The sequence below is a fragment of the Apteryx mantelli genome, chromosome 8 (assembly GCF_036417845.1).
Source record: "Apteryx mantelli isolate bAptMan1 chromosome 8, bAptMan1.hap1, whole genome shotgun sequence".
NCBI lineage: Eukaryota > Metazoa > Chordata > Aves > Apterygiformes > Apterygidae > Apteryx > Apteryx mantelli.
Window position 1 is genome coordinate 17,306,244 of NC_089985.1, and position 23,513 is coordinate 17,329,756.

General features: G+C 39.8%; 1 long non-coding RNA gene across 1 annotated transcript in view; it reads right to left on the minus strand.

Moving 5' to 3' along the window:
* Positions 1 to 23,513, minus strand: part of LOC106499724 (uncharacterized) — a 66,797-nt gene that overhangs the window by 18,202 nt on the left and 25,082 nt on the right. The window contains exon 2 of the long non-coding RNA XR_001295234.2: positions 18,083 to 18,193. This is a non-coding gene — a long non-coding RNA (uncharacterized lncRNA). The remainder of the gene's footprint in view (positions 1 to 18,082; positions 18,194 to 23,513) is intronic.

Sequence of the window (23,513 nt, forward strand, 5' to 3'; positions counted from 1 at the left end):
GCTAGCAAAATAGACTTTCTTTTCTTTTTGCCAGTAAAGAGTGAAGAATTCTTACTATATGTCGAATCTTGTTGTCTATTTGATGGAACTGCCAGGGCAGGTCTATGCAGCTGAGAAGCGAAGCAAAATTTATTTTTGCATTGGTTTTTGTAAAGGCCTGTTTCCATTAACATTCTACAACCAAAACCTTCCTGAAAATGGACCAATTTAAGCATTTAATTGTGTGTCTTCCTATATGAATATAGAAGAATAGATTTATTGGAAAAGTAGTATATCTGTTTTATTTTGATACATTCAAATTGAATAATACACTTTTTTTACTATATTTAGAAAGGAAGAAGATATGAAAATAATTATATAACACGATATAAATGGAATGTATTTAATTTCCTGAGAATCATGGAAATATGTAGTCTAACTTGAGACTTCTTGTCTGTTCTTAAGGGGATTCCAAGGGGAGTTTGTTTTTCAAGAAAGGAGCAAAAAATCAGCATCTACAACAGTAGATCAGAATAAAATGAAGATATATATTTTAAGTCATAATAAATAAAGTTTGCAAGAAAGCATTGAAAGTTGTGTTTGTCATATCATCATGACTGTTCATGAAGAACATAATTACTTTAATTCCAATTGTGCACAAATGTGGAAATGATGGTCAGGTGCTTTCAGTAGAAGACTGAAATGGAACAAATACATATTATTCTCATTTGGTTTTGCTTCTTGTTTAAATGCAGTCCTCTCCTGTAGCATTCTTCTGCTACAATAATCGGTGAAGCTCTTTGAGGTCAGCAGGACCATATCAGTAAATTCAAAAATGGACTAGAGATACAGGGAAAGGTATTCTAGTATCCATTTCCCCCCCCAGCTGTTTCATTTTACCCCTGAAACACAAATTACATCCAGTTATGGTCAAACATGAATTAAATTCCTGTGCTTTTTCTTTAGTATATAATACCACTTTTTCTCAAGCAAATGTCTGAAGAGACTATGTAGTATTTTTATCATTACTTGAAGGCTAGCAATCCACACCTTTATCAAACCAACTGAAGGAGGCAAACTCTATGCAGAAGATCTCCAGTGGTAAGAAATCAAACCTAGTATCTTTTAATAGATACTTCTCAGAGTCTGTCATATTCACTTAAAAGCAGTGAATTGTTCCAGGGGTAGCTTTGGGCTAAACAGTAAGTCTTTGGAGTAAGTTTTTCAGAAGGGCCTGTTGTTACTTTACTTTGCTCTCAATGAAGTTAAGTGAGAATTTTATGCTGACTTTTAATTAGAGTTGAATTTAGGGAAGGCTAATTACTTCTCTGCAAGGAGGATTTTTTTTCAGATCAAATCATCAGAACAAACCATCAGTACTTGGAATGAATCCAGCCCAGGCTGACTGCACCAACTTCTGAATAGCCTTTTAAACAGTTCTAATGAATGACATTAATTTAAAAGAAACTAAATATTATTAAGGCGTTGATGAATGTGGTCAGATTAAAATGATGAAATACTAAAAGTATCTTCAAAGAATCGTTCGTGGCTAGATTCAGTGACTGTTAGTAAGTCATTTAATACACTGTTAACATAGTGGTCTCGACTAAATTTAGAGCATTTACTGGCAGTTGCCACAGGATAGTATCTGGCATACCACAGTTATTTCTTAGTACAAAGACAAGTAAATAATGTACAGAAATTAAATGCTATAGCTAAAATGTAGATATTCTCAACTTTAGTCATTGGCTGATGATGCAGGCTTCTGTATAGACTTGACTACGTTTACTACATGTTTAAAGTTTGTCTCACAATATTATTGACATGCCAGCAGAGGCTGAAGGAGACAGAGAAAATAAGGGGGGGGACTAACAGTGCTGTTCAACAACCTAATGAAGGGGTTATAGAAAAGACGGAGCCAGACTCTTCTCAGAGGTGCACAGTGAAATTATAAAATGGGGAAACAAGTTACAGCAAGGGAAATTCTGACTAGGTATAAGAAAAAAGTGAGGTGGCAAAGCACAAGAATATGCCCAAAGAGATGTTGGTAATTATACACTGAAGATGCTTAAAAATCAATTGGACAAGGCCCTGCACAGGGTAATGCCAAAGCTAGCTCTGGTTTGAGCAGGACATTAGACTAGATAAGCTCTTGAGGTCCCTTCCAACCTCAGTTATTCCAGGAGTCTCTTTGCCAGTCATGTTGGGTGTACATCGGGGAGGCTTGATGGAACTGTCCAGAGACACTTTTGTTAGTGAAAATGTTTCAGACTTTGGTACATAAACCCTTAAATAAAGGTACAATATTTAAGGATTCACTTCTGTCCCAGGAGTAGTAATGGCTATATTTCCAAAGTTTATCTGTATGGAACCACTGACAGCTGTTTGCAATCTAATGTAAAAGCTGATACTGAAACAAAGGGGGTATGCAAGTGGCCATCTATCTAACTGCTAGCTGTATTTTGCTTACCACTCAGAAAAATATTAAGTATTCCTGACCTTTTTTGCTTCAAATTCCTTTTCTGGTCTAATAATGGATTTTTGATATGCTCTAGAGAGCAATAAACCTCACAAGACTTTAAAAAGCAGATATATTTCTACATGTTTTGTCTGTCAGCTGCTTGACAAAAACTTGTATCTGAAGGACACTAAGCTTTCTGTTCTAAAGGTCGGGAGTAATAAATGTATCTTTTTGACTATTGACACTTTAAATTTTCAAGAGAACCTTATATTATTTGGGCTTTTCATATGTGTGGATAACTTCAGTGCCTGTTTAATGTTTTGTTTGAATGGTGAGGAGGACTGAGTGAATGGCTGAGGGTTTTTTTGTTTTGCTTTTATACTTGGCTATCCAATGCCAAATCATTGTAGTTCTAGATGAAGTTTAAAATAGAATGCTTCACCATTAGATTGCAGGAGAAAAAATAAACAAGCTAGGTCACTTTTGAAAGTATAAAATACAATTTTGTTTGCAATGGAAAGCATACGTTTTTCATTTTGGACAAAAATGAAGACAATATTGCAATGCTTGCGGGGGGAAGTTGCATGCTAATTTTTTTGGTGGAAACAATTTTAAAAGTTGAGTTGAACTGTTGAATATATTCTGTTGCTTTAGATAATCTTGGCAGCTTTAGTGTTTGCTCTAAAGCTTCGTGGATTTCTGATATTTAGCTTTTCTGAGTTGAGACTATGCCTTTAATAAGCAAAAATCATTAGTACTTTGTATATGATCTTAGAAATAAGCCAGTATTGAAAAAGCTGGCTTACTGTAGTTTAATAAACGTTTTTTCTTAGTGTGAATATTATGAAACACTAGTTTGAGGTCTTAGCGTTCAGAGTGATGAACATAACTTTCTTTAAATTATACAGAATCCTAATCTGAAAATAAGAAGCGTCATGAAAATTTGAAAATTCTTCTTTAGATAAATAAACCTTTTTCAACTTAAGTACAGCTGGCTGTTTGAGGGCTTCCAGCAGCACACCAGCTTTTAGGAACAGACCTCCCCCCAAATCACTTTTGTGACCTTGAAACAGCTTGCTTTTAGGTTTTGATTGGGGGAGGGGGGATTAAACCCAGACCAAAAACCTGGATTTGTTACCTAGCTTTGTTAATGACTTTATATGACCAGAGGTTCCTGCTATTTAACTTCTCAGGATCATCTAGGGAAAAAAAAAAAAAAACAACTCAGATCTTTGTCATATAATAGTTTAGAAATTGAATGTATTCTTGTTTGAGATGCTGTCAAAGTACAAAGTGCTATTTGATCAGTATTTGTTACTGTGAATAACTTTTTGTTATTGTGAATAATATGTGCAAGTAAATGTCTGACTCCAGAAAACAGTGTTTCAGTATATCTGGGATATATTACTGAAACTGGAAACAAAAAACCCTGTAACATTAAATTAAACTAAACTAGATCAGGTATATATTTTTAATTATGCTAACTTCTATCTATGACTTCCTAACCATATCCTGTATTTTCAGTTTAAATTCTCACATGATGTTTTCTCTTGGGCCCTGTATTATTTGTACCTCTAAAATTTCATTAATGTAAATGGGAGTCTTGGCTACATGATGAATGAACTATTACGGCCGTCTGTGTAAGAAGTTTGTGGCATCTAAAGATAGAATTGTCTCTCATGCCTATTCATTGGCAGAGAAAGAGGGTGATTGACAACAAGTGGTACAGTATATGAAAGAACAGTTAAAGCACAGACACGCTGGCATTATAATACAGTGCCTCATTGGGTGATGTGGTGTTTTGACTACATGGCTGCCGCAGGTCTGTAATTTAAATGCCATTAATGGCACAGAAAAGCAATAGGGTGGCGGCTGGAACGCTGTAAAATTTCTGGGTCTGTAGCTGCAGTGCAGATAAACTGGCCCTTTGAGCTTGTGGTGCCAAATGTCTAAAGCTGCTGTCCTTCCATGAGGACAGCAGGTTTTGGTTTTGTGGGCTTTTCTTCTTTTCCTTCTTGTAGCACAGGCAAACATTTTCTATTTAGATTGCTTGGCTCATATCATTACGAAGATCTAAGGTGAAGGGAGGCTGCTTATATTTTTGACTAACGCATGGCCAGTTCACAATAACTATTCACACATTCAGTATAGAATTTGCTATGACTGTTTTCTTTGTGCTTGTGGCCTTTTGAATATGCTGCTTTATACTTTCATTAAAGTAGCACACAGAACTAATTTTACCAGAACCTATTGGTGTTTAGCTGTAACAGAGTTACGCATAGTCCTGTGACTGCATCCCAGTTATAATATATCATTTGTTTCTACCAGGCTGTTGTAATGTTCTGTTTTTTAGGCTTGTTGTCTTTTCCCTCACTCGTGCGTGCTCTCGTGCGCTTGCTTGCGTGCGTGCTCTCTCTCTCTTTTTATATGTTTTTTTTTTTTAAGTTATAACTGACTGCTTAGCTTATTGGACTTAACCGTGGGTAAGCACGTTTCCTTACCCGTGCAGAAGCCAGACACTTAACGCACCTTAGCATAATGTATGCTGTAATTGTTTGCCGAATTTGGAGCAAGTCTTTCCAGAAACAGTTCCTGATCTCTGAGAACCTTGCAAAATGTGAATGGTGTTAATTATGAAGCTTTTTAAGTATGTATTTCAAAGCAGGAGAAGAAGAAATGCTGTGCAAGTGAAACTTGTTTAAAGTGCACCAGCATTTCTAGCAGGAGATTTTGGTAATAGATGTATTATTCTTCATACTGTTAGAATCCAAACAAAAGAATGGGGTCTTTGTAAGCTGTACTAAATCATATGGGTCGTTCCCCCCCCCCCCCCAGCCTTTTTTCTTTTCCTTCCCCCTCTTTACACTAATTCACTGTATACAGGTCTGGTACTAGGTATATGCTAGTTGTTACCAATTTTGGTTAAGCCCATGTACTTTTTTCAAAATATTCAGTGCTAACAGCTTTTAAATCCAGCTTCTGTTCTGTGAATATGTTGAAACTAAACATTAATAGCTGTTAAAGAGATAAGTGGCTTCAGAAAAGAAAAGCTATTTTTATTAGAAAAAAACCTCAAATTCGGAGTGTGATAAGTGTGTGCATATATGTATGCCTTTCTCCTCTCGCTTAAAAATAAATGACAAATTCAAAGCATATTTTTCTGCTGGAAAAAAATATATGAAATAGGTCTACTTTATACCTAAGGTAAAGAGAAGCGAAGAAAAATAAGGCTGTTATATTAATCCCAAAACTTTGGCTCTTAGAAGGAGTTGCTTAGAGAGATTTGTTTTATCTGGTATGTATCAGTCATCTGTAGCTACCTCTTCTAAGCAGAGTCTTTGAAACATAGGATAAGCTGACTATCACAATGGCTTTTTATTTATCCTGTGCACACATTTATATAACAGCTCAAGTTCTTTCAGAATCTAGTACTAGAATGTGCATAAAAAGCATCTCATGACTGCTTTGGTTTTGGAAAGAATCTTGATCAGTAGTCAGTAAAATACAAAGAGTCCACCGGCCAAATGAAAGCAGCTGTCTGTGCTTTTCCCCTTCTGAATATTAGTGAAGAAAGATCTCTGCTAAAGAAAGATCTCATCATGCACAACTACTTTCTAGCTTTTTTTTTTTTTCCTTTCAAATAAATGTTTAGTGGCTTTAAATAAGGTCTATTTGTCAGGAAGTCCAAAAAACTTTACCTAGAAAGTAATAAATCTGGGAAGTTTCAACTTTGGTATAAAGGTCTAACAGCAAATGCAAATTAACTGGTATAAGCTTGGAACATGTTGGGGAACTGCACTGCTTCTGTCTTGTGGAGGTCATTGTTTTCTTTGTCATCATTTTTCAGAACTGTCATGAGTAAATATCCACATTTCGGCTCTTTGGGTGCAAGTATTGAGAAAATCTTTTTTTCCCCTTCCTTTCCCTTCCCTATATTTTTTCAAATTTTTTCTTTTACTGCCCTACCAATGTTCTTATACCTCACTTTTATTACAGTATGTCTTTCTGCTTGATTATGCAAGAGAAGTCATAATACAAGCAAGTGAAGGAAGTCTACAGAAAGTGGAAAGGGGGACAGGCCACTTGGGATGAATATAGGAATGTTGTCAGAGTATGCAGGGATGCGACGAGGAAGGCTAAGGCCCGTTTGGAATTAAATCTGGCTAGAGATGTCAAGGACAACAAGAAGGGCTTCTTCAAATACATCAGCAGCAAGAGGAAGACTAGGGAAAATGTGGGCCCTTTGCTGAATGGGGTGGGTGCCCTGGTGACGAAGGATGCAGAGAAGGCAGAGTTACTGAATGCCTTCTTTGCTTCAGTCTTTACTGCTCAGGCCAGCCCTCAGGAACCCCAGACCCTGGAGGCAAGAGAGAAAGTCTGGAGAGAGGAAGACTTTCCCTTGGTGGAGGAGGAGTGGGTTAGAGATCATTTAAGCAAACTTGACACCCACAAATCCATGGGCCCTGATGGGATGCACCCACGAGTGCTGAGGGAGCTGGCGGACATTATTGCTAAGCCACTCTCCATCATCTTTGAAAGGTCATGGAGAACAGGAGAGGTGCCCGAGGACTGGAAGAAAGCCAATGTCACCCCAGTCTTTAAAAAGGGCAAGAAGGAGGACCCAGGGAACTACAGGCCAGTCAGCCTCACCTCCATCCCTGGAAAGGTGATGGAGCAGCTCATCCTGGAAGCCATCTCCACGCATGTGGAGGAAAAGAAGGTGATCAGGAGTAGTCAGCATGGCTTCACCAAGGGGAAATCATGCCTAACCAATCTGATAGCCTTCTATGATGGAATGACTGGCTGGGTAGATGAGGGGAGAGCAGTGGATGTTGTCTACCTCGACTTCAGCAAGGCTTTTGACACTGTCTCCCATAGCATCCTCATAGACAAGCTCAGGAAGTGTGGGTTAGATGAGTGGACAGTGAGGTGGATTGAGAACTGGCTGAATGGCAGAGCTCAGAGAGTTGTGCTCAGTGGCACAGAGTCTAGTTGGAGGCCTGTAGCTAGCGGTGTCCCCCAGGGGTCAGTCCTGGGTCCAGTCTTGTTCAACTTCTTCATCAATGACCTGGATGAAGGCACAGAGTGCACCCTCAGCAAGTTTGCTGACGATACAAAACTGGGAGGAGTGGCCGATACGCCAGAGGGCTGTGCTGCCATTCAAAGAGACTTGGACAGGCTGGAGAGGTGGGCAGAGAGGAACCTCATGAAATTCAACAAAGGGAAGTGCAGGGTCCTGCACCTGGGGAGGAATAACCCCATGCAGCAGTACAGGTTGGGGGTTGACCTGCTGGAAAGCAGCTCTGCTGAGAAGGACCTGGGAGCGCTGGTGGACACCAAGTTAAGTATGAGGCAGCAATGTGCCCTTGTGGCCAAGAAGGCCAATGGTATGCTGGGCTGCATCAGAAAGAGTGTTGCCAGCAGGTCGAGGGAGGTGATTCTCCCCCTCTACTCAGCCCTGGTGAGGCCCCATCTGGAGTACTGCGTCCAGTTCTGGGCTCCCCAGTACAAGAGGGATGTGGCACTACTGGAGCAAGTCCAGCGAAGGGCCACAAAGATGATTAGGGGACTGGAGCATCTCTCTTATGAGGAAAGGCTGAGAGAGCTTGGCCTGTTTAGCTTGGAGAAGAGAAGGCTGAGAGGAGATCTTATCAATGTGTACAAGTATCTGAAGGGAGGGTGTCGAGAGGATGGGGCCAGACTCTTTTCAGTGGTGCCGAGCGACAGGACGCGAGGCAATGGGCACAAACTGAAACACAGACACTTCCATCTTAACATGAGGAAAAACTTTTTCACTGTGAGGGTGACAGAGCACTGGAACAGGTTGCCCCGAGAGGTGGTGGAGTCTCCTTCTCTGGAGATATTCAAAATGCGCCTGGATGCAATCCTGTGCAATATGCTCTAGGTGACCCTGCTTGAGCAGGGGGGTTGGACTAGATGATCTCCAGAGGTCCCTTCCAACCTCAGTGATTCTGTGATTCTGTGTGATTCTGTGAAGTGAGTTTTCCTGTACTCTTAGTTCCTACTGTAGATTTTTTTTTTCTTGCTATCTCATAGGAATCATTACTTATGAAACCTTTGGTTCAGCGTGATTGCGCTTTCTTACTCTGGCTAGTCACAGTGATTAAAACAGCCTGTTGCATACTTAGTACTGAAAAATCTAGTATCTCGAATTATTAGATCAGCTGATTTTTTGCATACTGAACTTCCCAAATTCTGTATTTTGCAAATACATGCAAGTGTAATGTAGTTTACAGTTCACCATATATTACATACATAGGTGTGCAATCTGTGGATGTGAAATTTCAGTAATTATTTGCTTGTTTAATTTCTATGACTTGTATTTCATGTAAGATTAAAAATGAGCTGAAGCACATTTACAGTAAAGGTAGAATTTACATATGCCACACGTGGAAAATAGTCAAAGGGGACTATGGACTGTCAAAATTCTTGCAATTTACTGTGACTTCTGGAAAAAAGGATATGATTTCTTCCATAAAGCCCTTGTTGTCACAAAAGGCTTGGCTGGCAGGCTGGTAATTCCTTACTCTTTCTTGAAACTCATGGAAAACTAGAATTTACCTAGAGCTTAATCACCTATGCTAGCATCTTGTTCAAGTTAGTGGAAGTGTTTGCAAGAATAGTAGAGTCTGGAAGAGCTTACGGATATTGTAACAGATGTTCTCAAACCAAATTGCTAATACCTGTGAGGGGTCACAGACTTTCAGAGAAGTCCAGTTTGAAGAGAAATAAGTGTTTTTTGTTTTGTTTGTTTTTTTTCCTTGTGTTTGCTGCCACGAAGCCTCTGTCCTTTGGTTTCATGTTATTCCTCACAACTCGAAAGAAGTAATGGCTAGTATTTTCCCAAGCTGTTTTTTAATTTCATGAAATTTTAATTCCATGACTTTATACTGGACCTGTTGGAATAACTTCTGAAATGGAAGGAAGCTATTCTTCATTCTTAAGTCAATTTAAATATAGAGTGAATGTGCACAATGTTTCCATGTTATACAAGCGTCTCATGCACTTACATAACTTTATTAAGAAGTGTTTTGTACACGAGTAATTTTTTCAGTAACTAGAACAGTTGTTACTTTTCTGCTAAGAGCCCTGAGTGCGTTCTGTAACAATTAAAACCCTGAGGAGAGCACAGTTCACTTCCTGATTTAGCAGCACAGTCCCAGCTGCTAGCAGGATAGTAGAATTCCAGATGTTAATTTTCTGCTGTATGGAATGAACGGGGCTGCAATTGTTAGGAAGCAGGGATATGATTTGGCTATCTAATAACCCTGTATGCCTTGAAATCCCTTCGATGTGGCTGCGGTGATGTGGATATAGAATATTCAACAAACTATATTATGGGGCACAGTCTTTCAAAGGCCTTCATACTGCTCAAGTGCAAACTGCTTAGGTTGGAGGACATAATAATGGAATCTTTAATTTCATGTAAGGGGGAAATTAGCTAGTGCTTAAAGCAGCATAGAAGATAACATATCCAGTGATCAAAAGCTTCTATTCATTACTTTACTGGCTCTCTTAGCATGAGCTGTAATTGCAGTGTGAATACAGAGGGAAAGAAGGAAACCTGTCTGTGGAAGTATTTCTAGATGTTCAACACCAGTGTTCCTCTCACTGCTAAGTGGGGCTATTCTTACAGCACACTAAAAGCTTAAAGCTTGGATTCAGTAAAAGCAAAGAACATGAGAGCAACTTTAGTCCTTGATATTCCTGGCTTTTTGCTTATTTCAGAATATATTCTACCATGATTCAATGCACATGTGCTCAAATTCCTTTAACATGTTCATGACAGGATTGGGGGCTGACCCTGGATTCCTTCCACACCTAATTATTCTAGTAAATGCTATGGATGTTCTGGTTGTGGGTTCTTTTGTTTTATATTATCTCTGCAGATCATCTAAATAATTTAAATGTGCTAGTAGGCAGCTGATCAAGGGCAGAAAGTTTCTCAGGTGCTAGCTAATCATCACTTATGACAGAAGAGGAACACTGAACACTAATTTTCTACAGGACTGCTAATTGCTAATAACATGTAGATGAAGAGTAGCTTCCTATGACCTGCCTGTGGACCCACAACTCCAAATGGGGGGGAAAAATTAGCCCTAACTTTCTCTCAAGGAGTCACCTGTGATATTGTTAGCAGTGCTGCGTGCAGGAAACTGAACATTATTGCTGCGAAAGGAAGCTTTACCTTACTTTTAATGAAATATTTGCAACACTTTCTATTTACTGCTTAGTGAGCCATAATAGTGTTGCATGAGGCTCCAGCTTTTGTTGGCCAACCCAACATGCTGTTGGCATGTTGTTCAAAAAGTTCAAATTGTGGTTGGAGTATGCATGTGTGGAGGAGAGGGGGGACAACCTCTCCAATAGAAGTGTTTCTAGAAAATCCACCTAAAAGGTCTGGCTGCAGGTGTTTTATTTGTATCCCACAAATAGTACAGTCACTATAGTGTAGTTAACATACAAAGATTGCATGAAACTCAGCATGGATAAATTACTTGAGAACTGAATCTGCAGTTTTTATTGTAGTTCATGCTCTGTTGGTACCTGAAGGAGCTAGCTTAAAGGCTGGAACTGCACACTGAGGAGACAGCCTTAGATCTTCTCTTTACCCCTTTTCTTTAAAGGTGAATAATAAGAGTTACACTTCTTTATTTTCATTTTATGTACATACAGCAAGCAAAGCTTCAGAATGGCTGTACTGCTAGGCTAATAAAATTTCCGTCTGCCTCTCCCTTGAGGAGAAATGTCTAATATGTAAACAAACACTTTTTTTAAACTTAATAGCTTAAAGGCAGGAGGAAGAGGCATCCATATACTTATGTTCCCCAAGCTCAGCCTTTTAAATTCAGTGTTGTCAGTTCCTCCCACTTCATGCTGGTTGCACATAATCTTCCAGTGTAGAGCAATCATCATACTGTACAGGAAACATGGCTAGGGCTTACTCACCTGGGACTCAAACTTTTTTTTTCCTGCTCCTAAACTCTGTGGCTATTTCTCTTTTACCTTCCTAACCTGCTTAGCCTGAAAACTTCAAAAAAAAAAAAAAAAAAAAAAAAAAAGGGGGGGGGGGTGCCTAGAAAGGCAGGACCTTGATTTTGGCTGATGATGCTAATATAGTATTTAATAGAAATTTGTAAATAAGATGATAGTTGGTATCTGTCAACAGTATACAGCTTGGCTGTCAGGAAAGAAAAATCAAGATGGTGGTTCTCAAATTCCTGGAAGCATACTTTGTTTCACAGAGGTAGAGGCTGGTACAGGGTTAGGAGTAGGGAGAAAAGCATCTTCTCTCCCTTCTGGGTCTGTGGAATTGGACATCCCCTCTGTCTGTGGTCTAGGCTTATTAGTAAATGTTCAAGCAAACCTGGAGGCATCTCCTAGATGAAGCTGCATCTGTGTAGCTTTTAAACTCAATTAGCCCTCTCTGTTTTTTTTGCATCCTGCAGCAATTATAGTGGAGTTTAGGTGGCTGTGTGAGAAACAGAAGATGTCGGGGTCCCCATAACCAGTCCTCTTTTTTCCTCTTGTGCAGTGGACTACAGCTGCATTTTATGTGGCTCTTTTGCAGCAGGTATCTTTTCAGAATATTAAGATGTAAATGACACTATAAGAGAGGATGCTGAAAAAGTCACTCAGCAGCAAAGAAATAAGTGATTTAGCTTTCACTACCTGACATGAAACTCCTTTAAAGTACGAAGAATGTCCAATTGTGCTGTGCTTTGTGTAATATTGACATGATTGTGTGGCTGAAATACCTGCTGGGCAAAACTGATCTTCTGAGGTTTGTGGTCTTCTGTAAAATGCAAACTTGTGATTGCTTTTTCTCTCAACTATTACTAATGCAAAGAAAAAGTGGCCTAACAAAATCCCTATATCCTTTTTTTTCTTTTTCTTTTTTTAAAAAAAAAAAACCTAAAATCTGCCTTAAAGAAGAAAGCTTTGTTAGGGTTCAAGCACAAGAAAATACTTGGCATGGTTTGAACGGCAGTATTTTTATACTCTATAATATGCTTTTGTTGGATCAAAATCTTCACTCCTTCTCCTGTTTGATCTAAAGGTCCAACTGTGTTACATTGATTTGTTAAGTTAACGCATTATGCTTGTAATATGATTAAAGGCGGTATTAGAACTTTGTAGAAGGTATGTTTTTCTCATTCTGTTAGTATTTCCTTGCATTTCCAGAAGTATGCAAAGCTAACTACATCTGGTTGACAATTTATTCCCCCTCCCTGCCCCCCTCCCCCCCAAGGGGGGAAAACCTTAGATGTTTTTAAGAAATATATTTTTCCATGGACACTCTTTTGGGGAGGCTTTTTGCATGAGGAGAAGAAAAAAGCCCCTTGCTGCCCCAGAGTGGTTGATAGCCTGGTGTTTATGGTGTGCCTCTGGAATGTCAGAGTTCTGTTTGTTTTGGAGTAGGGCCTGGAAACCTGGGTTTCCAATATTCTGTGTGAACGTCTTAACTGTCAGACTACTATCCATCTGGGAAGAGATCAGGCTGCTAGGTTTTCTATTTCACCCTTTCTTTTGCCATGACCTCCTTTGCCCAAAAGAAAAATAAAATAATTTAGAAGTACCTCTTTTTAATCTGATGCAAAACAAAAACTTTTCAAACTTCTCTATCATTCTGTGAAATAGAAATTTTCCTTTCTAATCAGCCCTAACAGTAATACACAGCTCTGTTGCTTATGGTGTCTTGTAAAGAACAGACCTGGACCTGGACTTTTCTCTTAGCAATGAAGTGATGCAGTGGTCTATGTGCAGAGAGGAAGGCATTGTAGTTGTGGCTGAAGAGCTCTGTTTGGAGCAGTGGAAAATTCTTGCACTTATTGCATTGAGTCTTGCATAAAAGCATCATCTTGCTGTCCTGCACACTTAAATGTATACTTGATATTTTGCTCTTTTTGCACATAGTGAACACTAGAATTAATGTTGTCAACATGAAAGCTGCTCTGAAAAAAACAAAAACCGCAGTATAAGGGAAAAATTCCTGTTTGTAAGGCCAAAATGACCCTTTCTGGAGGAGAAAAAATATTCAATATGACATGTCTAAATCCTTCCTCTTAATTCATACAAAAATATACAAAGCCTTAATTTTATTATTGAATATTACATCATCTCTCCAAGTAGAAATTCTGAATGGAATTGGTGAGGTCTATTCCAAAAGGTGCAGCATGCATGCTAGGACATTAGATAACTTTTTTTTAAATGTACTTGAGCACAGGTATGTCTGATTTCTGTAAAGCTTGTGTCAGTGTGCAAGAAGGCTTATGGTTGGATTATGCTCTGTTAGGATGCCCCTGTCTTTTAATGTTTTTCTTCTCAACACTTATCAGTAAAATATGTCTTCATGGATTTCTGAATAATTACATTGCAAAAAGAAATGGACTCTGTCATCCAACTCGAGGGATTTCCACCTAGTTTAAAGACTGGTGCTTTTTTTTCTTTTATTCTTTAGAACAGATCACTTCTTAATTAGATCCTACCTACTTTCCACATAAGCTGTTCTTCATTTTTAATTCAGAGGAACAAGAGGATGTAGCATTAGATATATTTGATCTTTTAAAAAATTTCAGTCTGTCTTTAAATACTCACAGCACTGAAACTTTCCCTTGAAAGGCTGCTGTGACATTCAGATGTTTGTTTGGCTGGACTTGAAAGTGTGCTTTGGATACTGTTTAGAAAAATCTAGTGCCCCATAAGTGCAATACACAATAAAAGGAAATAATGTTCAAGACCTATTGTGTGTGGATTGCAGCAGACTGCTTTTCTCTTAATGCTTTCAGCTTGCTGGAGAACAGATTGTTTTCAAGGTCTGTTCGAGTTACCTATGTGAAAGTCTTCATTTTGGGTGGTTCTTGGTTTTGCTTTGACCTGTTTTTACAGTTCTTAGTGTTGCTTGCCTAACATGTGCAATGAACAGCTGCACCACCAGGTTCCTGCAGATGGTGTGAGCTGGTATGATTTTTTTATAACTGCCTAGTCTATGATGTGCAATCATAGACGCTTGATTTAGGAAGAAAGAATCATATTCAACCATGCATGTCTTCAAATGTCTTAACCTAGACCTAGGAAAGAAACCTGGCATGGTATTTTCTGACATACTCTGTACTGAGCCACCTAGGATGGCTTTCTCTGGGGCTCCTGAGAACATCAGAAAGTTCAGAGCCTTTGAATAATTGCACATTCCAAGTTCCTTGTAACATCTACAGCAATTCTGTTAGTGTTACCCCTTTTAGGGCTCTTTGGTAGTAAACATCATCAGATAAAAGGCTACATACTCTGGATTTCTATTCTATGAAAGTCCATTATATGCACAGAGTGGTGCCAACTGACTGACTTTTGAGCCCAGCTTCTCACTGAAGTTTGTGGCCTGTTAACTACACTACTTCTCGCTCCCTGATTTTTGGGGGAATTTTGTTCATTAGATCACTTCTGTCTCTCTCATTTTCCTGATTTCTTCATGTATGAACTTGTTTTATAGGAAATATATTTCTAACTTTTTTTTGCTTAGGCGTTCAAAATAACTGTTGAAATAGTAGCCATGACACCACTGTACTGTATCTGCATTTTGGTATCTGCACTTTCATATATTTAAAATTCATAACTGAGTTTCTTTTCAAGATAAAAATTTCAGAAAGACAAAAGAAACTTTAAACAGACCTGTATCAGTATGCTTATTTGTGAACAGAGTTAGATATCAGGACTGTAACATAGTGTGTATGGGTGGCTGTCTGCTTTTTTTCCCTCTCTCTTCCCCCTTCTCCCCCCCCCCCCCCCCTTAAACTGTAGCTCTTACTTGGCAGTGTTTGTGGACACAGTATGCAGTTGTTTGCAGGATTTGATACCTTAGTTTGCTTAGATTTCAGTTTGGTTTGTTCTCCTTGCTCTGTGAGAGTGAAGTGTTTTGTGATGTCCTCCGGGAGCTCTCCTCCTCATTTCTCCTGTCTTTGCTGTCAAACGACCGTATCATGGGTATATATGCAGGACTGTGTGTGCGCGCTCGTGGCATTTGCTAAAGAAACACCGCCAAGTTTGTCGAGTCATAAATGTAATCATCACTCTAAACTGCATTCTTTAGAGATTGAGATTGAAAGGGAAAACAACAAAATCAGTGCTGCTACTCTTGAGTTGCAGCAAAGTGTTGTCCAGTGACCAGGCTGCTAAGAGTAAAGCTAGGACTCCTGGGTCCTCTTCTTGATCCTGGTGCACCAAATTGTCCTCTTGTCCCATGCTTATGCCCCACCACAAAACCTTGGCTGCAGCCCCCTCCAATTTGGGGGAAGTAGAAATATAAAGATATAATCTCCACTCTTAAAGAGTAAATTTCTAGCCCTTTTCCTTGTTAAGATAGAATGGAAAACATAAACTAACGATAAATGTCAGCTAACCGCTAGACTTGAAAGAACCAGCAGCTGGCTTCTGCTTACGAAGCAGAGCAACTGTGTGGGAGGAGATGTAAAGAACCACCTCAAATACCCACTCTTGCTGTTAAAAAAGGACTACACTGAATATGGGGTTTAACCTTCAGAATTCTTTTGCTGTTCTCTCATATTCTTAATTTAAACTTGTATGAAAATGCAAAATGGCAATTGATTAGTTTCAGGCAAAAGCTTCAGACAGAGGCCCATGTGCCCACCTAAAATGATAACTTCTACTAATTCCTTGCATGAAACAGGGCACTTAATTTTTCTAGATCAGTTTTGTATCTGTTAAACAGTTATATGCATCTCCTTAAGATTTGTGAAACTTCTTTAGAGAAGCATTGTTTGCAGAGATTGAGAGCTCCTCAAATCAGATGCAATGTTTCAATGCAGCAACATTATTAACAACACTGTTAGAGAAGTATTGAAATAGCAGCACTTAAAATGCATCAGCAGCAAACCTGAGCTGATAGTTTTGCTTTGACTACAAATACACACAAAGAAATGATCAGGTGATGCGCATTCATGATGCATAATCTGAGATCAGAAATAGTCCACAGGTTTATAATAATGCAAACTGAGGGAAATTCTAGGTTGGTAACACCAGTTGACCTAAAAGCTGTCCAAGCAAGGTAACAAAGGTTTCTACTAATTGTGAGAAGTCCATACCTAGTGTGGAAGAAAGGGTTAAGGCTGAAGTAATTTTTTTAGTGTTTTCCATTTGTTTTGTTGCACTAGTTCATAGAACCTCCATCACTTTCAGACATAGAAAGTAATACACAGTCCCATTAGTTCATGGCACAGAGTGTCCCCCTCATTCCCCCCCCCCCCCCAAAAAAAATCCTATGGAAACTGGATCAACAAGCAGAAAAAGGTCCTGTTTTTTGTCAAAACATAGTCAAATAAAAGATTCACTTAACCAATGTATCTGAAAAATGGGGTAGTGATTTTCTTTATCTGAAAACTTAAAAATTCTTTTATCTATGCACCGAATGTATCAGGCAGATGACACTGCTCTCATCAAGTCTGGTAAATATTGTTCAGTATGGGAAGTTTGTTTTTTACATGTTTGAACAACTTGCATATGCAAAGAAGAGCTGAATTGAAACTCTGTTATTTCACCTGCTCTTCTTTTAGAAGTGTCCTTTTTTGTTTGCTGACAACTCCCACTCTGGAACAGTTGTCCAAAGATCCAGGAATTACTATTAACTCACCAAGATGGGGTTAGGAAACTAGAACTGGTGAGCAAGGGCTGGAAGGGTACCTGGAGGGTATTTGTGACAGATAAGAGTAATAGAGAGAGAGAGGGCAAAAGAAATGATCAGCACTTCTGGCTTTTTAAAAAGTGGGGTGCAGATGACTTGCTGTTATGTTTTGCAATGTCTTGTTCCCGGACTGCGGGCTTAGACAGCCACATCTTTAATTTGCCTGGTCTGTAACAGCTGCTTCTGCTGCTACCACAGAAAGAAAAATTATAGTTTCCAAGCCTTCATTTCATCCTTCTTACCTATAATCCTCTAGTTCCAGTCTGTCTGACCACTTGACAAGGCTTTTTTAATTAGCAGATCCTTTTGGGGGCCCTTAAATATGCTTTGCATATACAGAAATACTAAACAGCATTGGAAACTTTTGATGAGATGGAAAAACATCCTGCTGGAAATATAAAATGGCACATAGTGCCTAAAAATAATGATTTCTATAATTGAGATTTTCATGTGCTTTATTAGAAGGCATCATTTACCTGTGGTCCTGATCTAACAACAAAAACATAGCCTTTTAAAAACTCTAGTCTGTTATTTCAGTCTCTACACTGTTTTGTTAATTCCCCTGAAAAAGGCTTACAAGCTTGGGTTGGAACAAAAACAAAAAAAGACCCCAAGATGAAAACTTTCATTCAGATACTCTTGTGTGTTCTGTGACATGGATGTGCTTGCTTTATTTGCCCAGATGAGACAGGTGGGGTTGTTAACCATCGCTTCCCTTACAGCTGAGACCACTGTACTGCCTGATCATTTGGCTGAGGTGACACATTGTTAATGAAACGCTAGTAAACAACATCAGTTAGGGAAGATGCGCTCCACTGCAGAGGGTAATAGCTCTCACTACTGCAAGTATTTTAATGTAATCAAAGAAAACAGCTTGTTTTAATCACTTACTAATTGTATAGCAGAACCAACTAATCTCTAGGACATACCTTGGAGACCTGATAACATGCTTTGACTGCTGGGGAACTGACACAGAAGACATTGGTCAAATTGCCCTCACTTAGCTTCGTTTGCTGGTCTGCAGCTTTGTTGTGATGCCTCTAGAAGACAAAGAAATAAAAGATTTTTGTTTGATAGCTCAGGATATGCTCAACAGATCAGCCAATAATTGGTCTTCCCTTGGATTACCCAAGGGAAAGTCTGTCAGTGGTTTTGTACTAATTCTTTTCTTTGGAATTTCAAGTAAAGTATACTGTGCTTCAAGTTTGCTCTGAATGAAATTGGATTCTTCAGAATATTAAACTGAGAGACAATATTGTGGGGGGAAAAAGAAACCTTGTTTTCCCTACCTTTAAAAATCACAAGTAGGGCTGTGGTATTTTGTTTCTTGCTCTTCTGGTTTGCTGTTCTGGTGAGATTATTCAGACATGCAAAACAAAGAATTCTCCAGAAAGGAAGCTGTAGGCTTACTTTTCAGTAAGTGTTATTACTTATCAGTGCTGTAGATAATGGTATTAATAATCCTCTGAAAAATCAAGTATTGAACCTGTAAACACAGTTCTCTTACCATAGTGCAGCTTTCAGTTTATTTTGTCTTAAAACATGCACACACGCATGTGTGTGTGCACACACACCCCAACTCCACCTTCCCCCCCCCCCCCCCTTACTTAGATACTCTAAATACTCAGAAGTCTTGTTCGAAAAGAAATACAGCTCTAGGTAATAGTCTGATCTTTATTGGTACCATGCACTAATCCTGCTGAAATCTGCCCTGGAAAAAAAAACCCAAACCCACCACCCTGCAGGTTTTCAATAGCTCTGCAAATTGGTCTATCCTTGGCTGCGACATTCAAAGGCCATGGGGGACTACATAATCGACTGTCCCCTTTACCCTGAAGTACAAAGCATTAGGTGATGGGGTCCCTAAGGCCTTCTAGTCCCTGGCATTCAGGGTTGAAAATGCCAGCACCCCCCTAACAAATGCTTGAGTTTCTTTATTAAAGTTGCTTTGTTAAACCGGATTTGTGAATTAAGTCTAGTATCAAGCAAGTATGGTATGTTAAATCTAAAAAGACATTTTTTCAAATCTATTTTTTTCAGTGGTCCTGTGATGACACTTTGAAGAGTTTGTGGTCTGCAGAATATTATAATTACAAAGCATATGCTTAATAAGACTGTTCTGTGGAGTTAATCTTCATGCAGATTCATAGGAGACATTTTGAGATTTTCAGATCCATCTTGTAAGTGCAGCTACACCTTCTCCATTACAAGTAATGGAGGAACATGAAAGGCTGAATTCTCTGGATAGCCTTGAAAATCTCACATTAGTTATTTCTCTATTTTATAGGACATAGGGGGAAAAAGCCCTCAGGAATTAAATCACCCTAAACATCAATGCTTAAATGATGTTAAAACTGAATGTTCATTGCAAGGCACGGTGCTTTAATTACATAATGGCCATTAATGCTAATAAATTTTATGCTAAATACCTACACTGTACCAAAGCCAAATAAAACACAAGCCTCCTTGCTTTTCACACTCTGTGCCACATATTGCCAGGACACGTGGTCATTAAAATGAACTCAGTTGCAATGATGGGCATTAGATGAAGAGGCAAGATTTTGTTTTGGCTTTTGTAGGTTGAAATAATTCTAGGATTTGATCTTCCTCAAGTAATCTTTAAAAGTATTCAAATAGAAATGGTGTTAGCAGAGCGAGGGAAGAGGCAGGTATTTATGTGAATTTAAGTGATAGTATTTTTCAACTGCTGTAGTGTTTCTACAATCTGATGCTACTTTTCCTCACCAGAAGACTCTTTTGGTAGTCTGTAGAATGAGTTTACCAGCTGTATTAAAGCATGTTTGTTACTCCCTGTTCATAAACCTGGTCTTGTTTCTTATTTCATTCTCTGTTCTGTGTCTTTCACCTGGTCAATAACTGCAGCCCTTACTCTTTTTTTTTTTTTTTTTCTTTTTAAATATAGTTCTGCTCTTAGTATTCCTTCCAGAGCTTGTCCACAGAGCTAAGTCTCCTTCTCTTGCAATACTTCAGGAAATCAGGCAATCAAATCACTTCCTCTTTTTAATCTATGTGTTTAAGTGGAGCAGTTCTCCTTTCTCTGGGTGGAGGACAGGAGGAGGTTGGGATCAGCTTTATGAAAATATGAAAGAAAAAAAAAACACCCCCCAAAACTGTGGCAGTAAGAGGATCAAAATGATAGATGCAGCTTCCTTCTTATGCCTCTGCAATGGGTCAAGAGCTTGGATCCCCACTGCTGTGGGAGGCTCCCCGCTGCTCGGTGTGGCCTGACTGCGGTGCCGGGGCACGGGCACGGCCCCGGCCGGGGCCTCGCAGCCCCGTGTCCCGCAGCTGCGGCAGGCGCGAGGGAAGGAGCTGCTTGGCTGCCTGGGCCATGGCGCCAGCACACAGCTCCCTGGCTCTTGCCGATGTTGTCACAAAGCTTTACGGACAGGGTTTGGAGCATGTTGGGGGTAGCATGGCAGTGTCCGAGCCTCTCCCCCCAGGACGGAGAGGAGGGCGCCCGCCTGAGGGGGCGAAGGCCGCTAGCCGCGAGAGGGAGCGTCTCATTAGGGGAAGCAGGTAGCCGGGTGGGGAGACGAGCGCATCGCATTCGTTTGATCTGGCGGAGAGTGGAGACCAAATGGAGGGAGGGTGGAAGCGGTGCCTTTGTTGTGGAATGGTTGCGCCTGGGGAGGATGGCACTTCTCAGAGCAGATGAGAGGACTTTGCGGTGGTGGGAGCGTGACTTGAGGAGGGGCTAAGTGACGGCTGGATGGCAAGTTGCACAGAAACAACAAATAACACTTAGATACTGTCTGGCTACGACGATTTAGAAAATGCCTGGATTTTCTAAGTGGGAGGATGGTGGGATCAGCCAAAGGACTGTGAAGAAATTTTTAATTAAAAATAAATAAAATGTAAGCTTGTAGCTAAATTAACATTCAGTGTTCAGGGTTTGTTCTTGTGTCCCCAGCCCTTCACCTCATATGGGATGAGGAAAGTATGGTTGTTTCTCAGTACAATCTTTGGGTGTGTTTGTGTGGTGTTTTTTTTTTTTTAATATTGTTCTTGACTAGTTTTCCTCAAACCCTGTATAATGATCAGTGTAGATAACTTGGAGTTGTTTTGCTTGCTAGCAAAAAATTACTGGCCCGTCATTGGAGCAGGGAGGGCGAGGGTGGGCACCGAGGGAGAACGGCCCTGGCCCCGCGGCGGGTCCAGGCAGGCAGAGGAGAGGCTGCCATGCTGAGTGGGGAGAAAGCAGGGCTCCTCCGCACAGCGCCAGCGGCCCGGGGACCCCTGGGACCGCCACAGCGCGAACAGGCCAGGGCAGCACCAGCGCGCGCCCTTCCCAGGGACGTTCCTGGTGTAGCGTGGCTGTGTAACGCCTGCTACGTTGGGCTCTCAGCAGCTGTATTTTATCCTCAATTGCAAAACCTGTCTTCTGCTAATACCAGGGAGTGAAGGGGAGGGCGGGTCATGTCTTTAAAGAGTTTTTCAAATAAATTTAAAAATTGGGGCATTTAATTATGGTTTTTAGCCTTTTTATAATTAATCTTTCCTATGTTCTGCTTATCTTAGGTTAATGTTTCTGCTGAAAGACTTGAAGACTTTGGTTGAATTTGGGTGGTTCTGTTGCTTGTCGCCAGATATGCAGAGGCAGCCTCACGTAAAAGAAAAGGGCTATTATAAGCAGAGGCTTTGTAAAAATGCTATATGTTGATGAGCAGTAATTACCAGAGCTGTGAGCGTTTTGAAAACCTTACTGATTAGTAAGCCCTCATTTTTATGTCTTTGCTTCCAAAATTCCCAGTCTGGGAGCTTGTATTATTGTTAAAAGCAGCTACTTTGCTATTAAGTCCTAATAGATTGGAATCACTTCTATCCATGCCTAAAATAATTGATAGCTTTTAGTCTTTCATACTGTTGTTGTAAACATCCTTTTTATGTTTAAATTGAGAAGCTCAAACAGTCTTGAATTTTCCCATTGTCAGTTGTGCTTTATCCCAACTTCCTGATTAACTAATTTCAAGGAGAAAATCACGTTCTGCCTTTCTCTTCCCCTCTGCTTGTCTGTGTTCACCTCCGTGCTGATCTCACAGCTCAGCAGCAGACCCGTTCCAGCTTGGTGATGAGTGCCAGTCACGACAGCATTACAGGCCAAAAGTGGTAAACTTGCTATGAAAAGCTTGCAAACTTGGAAGTGCTTAGGTGCCAGGGTTTTAAACTCATTGCAACTTTTTAAATGACACCCTGGGGGAAGACTTTTAATAGTAAACACATTCAAACACACTTGATTTAAAGCTGGTTTTGCTTTGTTTTGGTTGCATGTGTACTACAGCATTATCGGGAGATGATTTAGAGCAAGAGCAGTGAACTCTCAACTTGGATCTTGCTGAACCTAAGGTTTTCATGACTGAAACTGCTTTTCAGACTTCATGGAAGCTCCCCCTCCCACCCATCACAACGCTTTGCAGTTTAAAATGAGCTATGGGTTAAACAGCGCTTGTAGAGCTTACTGAATAATCAAATATAATTTCAAATTTTCTTGAAATATTCATTCCTGCTTTTGCTTTTGAAACTACATGTGCCATTGTGCTGCTTTTTTCACTGGTGGTTTCTACACAGTCTCTTTTCCCTGAGAAAATGGGATCTGCGTGCCTTTGTCTGGGGCTGGCTCGCAGGCATGTTTTGGCAGGAGCGCGGACTGTCGAGGCACTCGAGAGGAGGGGCCGCGCACTCCCTCGTCAGCTCCTCGGGCAGCTGTAATTTTTGTCCACTCAGCAGTACTGCAGGGGCTTAGAAAAGGGGGAGAGCTCATAGCTGTTGAAAGTCAAACTCTTAAAATAATTGCCAAACTCTAACAGTTTTGAGGAAGGTGCATGTGGAGAATCTACAAATGTTTTAGCTAGAAAGAGATATAGATTTAAGGTTTTAGAAAATATCCATTTCATGTAATTGCATACCTTTTCCCTGTGTATCTGTACAGGTACTGTTACTGTGTTTATAGGCTTGATTATTGTGTGTTGATAAACTGGATTTTTTTTAACCCTGATGAAAATTATTTCTTTAGTATTTGAGATCTGATTCTTTCCAACAAACAGATTGATTTAAAACATTGAAAATCTTCTCTAACTTTTCTTTTAATCCTCCACTACAATCTTCCTTCCCAGGCTGTATGCTTTCAGCCACCATGTGATGTAGCCAAACAAAAATTAGTTAATTTTTTTTTTTTTTTTTACAATAGATGACAGATCCCCTCATATTAGAGAAAGCATTTTTCCTCTTCAGCATTTTATGGAATATTAATGTTGATCTCTCTTCCTCATTTCAGTAGGCTATTTAAGCTCAGGGCTCATACTGTGAGCTGTTAATTAATCAGTGTGACAGATGAAGCAA